Source organism: Phalaenopsis equestris, unplaced genomic scaffold (assembly GCF_001263595.1).
Source record: "Phalaenopsis equestris unplaced genomic scaffold, ASM126359v1 Scaffold000402, whole genome shotgun sequence".
Classification (NCBI taxonomy): Eukaryota; Viridiplantae; Streptophyta; class Magnoliopsida; order Asparagales; family Orchidaceae; genus Phalaenopsis; species Phalaenopsis equestris.
In genome coordinates this window covers 1,327,819-1,334,029 of record NW_018164844.1, presented here as the reverse complement: position 1 = coordinate 1,334,029, position 6,211 = coordinate 1,327,819, and positions in this window count along the sequence as shown.

Below are 6,211 nucleotides of genomic sequence, written 5' to 3'. Positions count from 1 at the left end.
ATATATATATATTTAAGAGCTTTGAGTTCCATTCCATTTTTCTTAATGTAATTTTTTTCTAATTTAACTTCTTTAATATTATCTTTTTCAATGAAAATTTAAAATATTTATATTCATAAAATTATTTTACTTTTACTCTTTTTAAATGTCAAAATCATGATCCTTGTAATGAGAATGGTTCAAATTAAGGCCGCAAATGAAGCAATGCACTATGTCCATAAAAAAATGCGCAGATAAAATGGACCAAATGAAAAGAGCACGACTAAGAAGGGTCCCTTACAGAAGACCATGAAACACACTTATTCGAATAGGTGAAGCAGCTAGAGCCGAGCTAACAAGACCAAAGTCATCCGAACCCGGGACAAATGAAATACGACAAAAGGACACAAAAACGAGAAGCTCAATAAAAAATGAGAGGAAGGAGTATATGAGTTAACTGTCTCAACATAGCTCGTCCAAGTAAAGATCTAACTCCGCAGTGTTCCAACCATTCTAGGGACACCCAGAGGCTACCCATCAAAATTCAATGATCGACAGCTTCGCTATAATCAACCAAGTGAATCTCTGCTAATCGAGATGATCTTGTTGACCAGAAGCTAATTAAAGCTCAACCAACTGTTGACCTTCACATATACTCCGCGAGACAAGTTGATCAGACATGGTGAGAGCAACATACACACAATGTAATATTACACAATGAATGTGAAAATAGGATGAGGATGATTGAAATTCATCTCAAACAATGTTCACTTACAAAACGCTCCACAGTTCATTTTAAAACATCAAAATTACCATTTGATGTCTTATGATCAAAAGGAACTAGTATGGTGATATTGACGTATTGCCTGTGCGACACATGCAATTTGAACCCTGATACGCCACCAACAAATTTTAATCATCCGACACGAATCTTGAAACATAAAACAAATTTCGAGACGATATTTTGAGCAAGAAACATTAAAATCTTTGATAAAAACTCATCCAGAGCTCTAAGTTCAACAAACTCATAGTTAAACTGGTTAGTTCGATGAGACAGACCTAATGATATCAAAGAGTCCAATTCGAGTCAAATCAAGCCCAGACAAGCCATTAAACCATTCTTAGAAGATTTTTTGACACATTTGGAAGGTCAAACAGATGTTGAATATGAAAAGTTTATAGTTGAATCGAGCATCTTAACAAGACGAATTTAATAAGCCCAAGATCACTCAGTTCCGACATCATTAAGACATCCAAATGTTCATTAAACATCATCTGATGAGGGAAGCTCTCCAGACCATTCGATCAAAATTGTTCATATTCCCACATTAATTGCACCAAGAACAACATAAATAGAGCCCCACCCCTCTCATGAGGGGAGAGCTTAAGCCTAGAGAGAGAGCCTAAGACATTGAGGAGTTCTTGCTCAGCATCACCACCGACCGTCATCAACCATGACCTTACCTCAGTCGACCATCGCCGAACGTCGTTAACCACCATCGACCTCCGGTAACTGTCGTTGACGACCACCACCATTGATCACCACCGACGAGATGTCGTTAGTTGACACTGTAATATGAAAAATATAGTTAACTTTTTGTGGGATAAAGAATTTCATTAATCATCAATAATCAGTGGATTTTCACAACTAGGTCAGACCACGTAGTTTTTTTCTTTATGGGTTTTCCACATAAGAACTTATAGAATCGTCATTACTTGTTTCTATTTCATCTGTGTGTCTGATAAACTCTCGTACAAGCTAAGCGAATATTCTGTTACTCTATTGACGCGAATTTTCTAGCACACATCAAACCCAAACGTCTCAACCGTGTCTGTGTGTGTGTGTGTCAATATATATGTATATATCACACACACACACACACACACACACACACACACACACATAATTGATGAGTATTGTTTTTAAATAATTTAATGAATTGCAATGCTACAAAAATTTATAATCAATTAAAACTATTCATTAAAAAGTGAAATAAAAATATATTAAATTCTATCTAAATGAATATTTTAATATAAATGATAAGATTTAATTCTCACCCTATTATTCTCATCCTATGACTATGTGACTTGAGTTGTCAAACCAGCTTGTTTTTGGGAACAGATCGTGATCTGATCGTGATCTGTTCGCTATGAGAACAAATTTAATGAATAGATTTTTGCGCTCGATAAATAAACGAGCCGAACACGAGCTGAAACTGGGCTGACTCTAGCTCGCCTCATTTACACCCCTAATTTCTCCTCAATTACTTAGCAATTAATGATAATAATAATAATAAAATAATAATAATATTATTATTAAAATATTATTATTGCTTGTTTGTATTAATATTGTTGCATGCTCGTAAATATGCGTTGATAGATATATATAATATTATCGTCTTAGTGTCTAAGAATATTCGACACACACACATAGAAGAAAAAAATCAAAAGAAAGACAACAAGAGTTCTTTACATGGAAAACACGATTGAGCAAAACTCACGGGGTCAGAACTAGTTGAAATGATTCCACAATGGCGATGTAGGTTGCAAAACATTACTAAACGTTGAATAGCCGGAAGCAATATTATACAAGTAGGATGTGACTTTGGCTTGGGAAGTGGTAGAAAATGCTAAGGAAATGACAGTGACCCGGTTGTGGTAAAGAAAAGCTAACCGTAGGGGTTTTGTGCTAGAAAATATGTCATTAGTGTCTTCGGTAGTGGTGGCCAAATAATGGTGGTCGGGAAGCAACAACGATGGGCTAGCAGTGGTGGCGGCTTGAGGAGGTTGGTCAGGCATCGGTGGTCCGACAGTAGCATCAACTCGACGACGATGGCTGGATAGCGGGGGGGTGGCCCCGGGGGGCGGGGAGACGACGATGGTCGTGAAGCAATGGTTCGGCGGCCAGAAGACGATGACCGGGCAGCAGGTGTCCAATGGTGGTGGTTGTTGTGAAGAGGCAATGGTGTTCCGACATCAATAAAGGCTCAACGACAATGACCATGCAATGATGGTCCCGTGGCTGAGGTGCCTCGAGAAACGATGATGGTAATTCAACAGTGGTGGAGCTCAGGAACCCTCAAGATCAAGTTGTTCGAGCACTTTTAGCTTTCTCCTCGAGGTCTAGGTCCCAAGTCCCCCTGCATGAAGGGAGTATGGTCTATTTATAGATTTTGTTAGTGACACCATCTGTAATTGCTAGATAAATCCGGAGGTTTAGGCCCAGAGCAATCTCTTTGATCAAATGATATTTTATAAGTATTTGAGTGCCTTAATGATGTCAGAATCAAGTGAGCTTGGACTCGTTGGATTCAACTCGACGAGACACTCGATTTGACTATAAGGTTGTCAAATTTAAAATTCATTTGGCCATTCAAATTGCTCTTCTAAAACCTTCAATTGTGCTTGAACAACTTGATTTGGCCTTGATTTGACTCAAATCAAACTGATTTGCTCTTCATTGGGCTCGATCGCGACAATCAGTTTGATTATATGTTTTATGAAATTGAAGCTCGGATGGTCATGAATTCGCGCTCGGAATTATTTATTGCTCAAACTATTTTGAAATCCGTGCATGATATGAATTTTTTAAGGACAAACCATGCATTTTACAAATATAGTTTAAAATTTTTTTTATTCATAACTAGAACTTCTACAAGGTGTAAAAAATTGAAAAAAAATACAAAATAAAATAGTTTATATTCTTATAATCGTTCTCCATTTTCTGAAAAGATAAATAGTATATTTATATGATTAAATATTTAACTTAATTTTAAATTAATACTAAAATTGTTATTGAAAAAAAATATGAAATTTTTTTTTCAACAATTATTTAAAATATTTAATTCATTAATTTTTTTAACAATATATTTGGAATATTAATATAAACTTAGTTCAGTTATTTTATTGAATGTTAAATATATATATTTTTTCTAATATTAGCTAAATAGTGAATTAATTTAATTAACAATAAAATTTTTAAATGAATGCAAGCATCCATAAAATTTAAAATAAGTGGAAAATATATTGTATTAAGATTAAGTTCGTTGAATAAAATTATTTAATTTTCAAAAAGGAAAAATTACTTTTAATATTAAATTAATTATTTATGTTAAAAATACAAAATATTCCTCTATTTAGAGCTGTTACGATTTGATTTTGAGCCGAGCTGGATCTCAACTAAAAAAAAATTTATCTAAAATTTTGTTGTAGATCGGCTCGTTTATTTCGATCTGATCTCGATCTAAGTCAAAATTTGAATCGATTTTCAAACGAATAACAATTTTTTAGCATAATTTTCTAAATTCACATCCCTAGCATCCTTAAGACCTTTAGCGATCCGATTTGAACCGAGCTGGGGTCAACTCAAAATTGGCTCTAGGAAAATTAATTCCACATTTTATCTTGAGGCTAGGCTCATTTATTTCGATCTAAATCCAATCCCGATACGAGCCATAATTGTATTCAATTTTAGAGCGATTATGATGTTCGAGCCAAATTCACAACCCTTATAACTACATCGATAATGAATGTGTTGTCCTTTATGCCTTAAATTGCACAATCATATATATATATATATATATATATATATATATGTATATATGATTGTGCAATTTAAGTGATTTTGATTGGACGGACTAGATCCATATTTGCACACCTATATTACACAAACATGTTATATGCTTGCTCCTTGTATTTATAGACTAGACTAATGTAGAATTTAGCATAATACAATGATTGTAGTCAAAATGGCATGCAAGTGTGATATGATCTGAGCTTTATTTTTGTTTGTAAGAGGCCCTTGAATGACAAGCTTTTGGATGATAGGTGATTAAAAAATTTTCCTGTATTTTTAGCTCTTTTATAATACTTTTGTTAATTTATACTAATTGCTAAACGCGGTCTATCTATGATGACGTAGAATGCAGAGATTGCACGTCTTTCACTTATAGATTAGAGTTATTTGAAATGTAAATACATATATCATATATCTTCTACAGAAGTAGTGATTGAACATTTGGTTTAGCTTGTGCATTGTCAAGTGTTGATATATTAACCTCCAATTAATCTTACTAATGCACATATTATCATGATCTTATGAGTTTGCATGTATTCTTAGATTCACTTTAGCACATATATCTTGGATCAATACACTTCACGCAGAAACTTCTTTTCCATTTAGGCAACTTTCGGGTGTGTTCGTCTCTCTCAATTTAAGTTTGTCCAATCCATCACTTATACGCATGATTAGGTAAGTTAGTGGCATTCTTAGCTGAGCAGATTGAAAGTCAAACTTTCTGGGATTTGTAATTAGTTGTGTGACCATGATGTAATTCTTAACATTTTGGAATCTTCTATGACCTAGAAGGCTTCCAATCCTTAAGATATATCACCTCCCTTTTCATCTCTCATTTTATGGTTGTAGAGTATAATTCCTGACTATTTGCTTAGCATTATATCCCCTTGCACCTTCAATTGTATAAGATCCTTTTGGACAATTAAACCCATGATTGTTAGTAATAATCCTTTGGTTAGAGAAGGATGATCAACTTTTCTAGCTAACTAGGCTATGAGTTGAGAGATAATCGGGTTGATAAATAACCTTGAAATTTTAATTTGGGTTGTTCTCTTGTCCCTTAGGTTAGTATGCCTAGTTGTTATGTTTAGTTAAGCTATATTTTGGGTTAAATCATCTCACTTATGATATAAACTCTTTTTCTTGGAGCAGTCATAATATACACTAACCTAGTTATCATATCTCTTAGGTTAGCTTTCTTCTCCCTTATAGTATAACTTTTTCATAAGGTATTCCACTTTCTTCAGGTTTTTCTCCTCAAAATTATCCCTCATTATCCTAATCTCTTTTGAAGTTATATAATTTACAGATCCTTTATTTTTTAACAAGTCCTTCAAGTAAATAGTTTTGTTTTTTTATTTTTTATTTTTATTTTTAAGATCAAAATATTGTTTGATATTCCAGGATTAAAGTCCCATCAACTTTGAGGTTATCTTCGTTGGTTTTCATTTTCTCGAGTGTCCTTATGATAGTGATATATTTTTAATAACTAAGAAATTCACTTCTTATAAAAAAAGGAATTGTTTTAATAGTCAAAGCATAGATTTTTTTTTTAATCACAATCCTATGATTGTATCTCCCTTATTAATGAACTTACCCATAGCTTTCATCACTCCATAAATCCCTATCCACCCCATCATTTGCCTTAGCATGCCT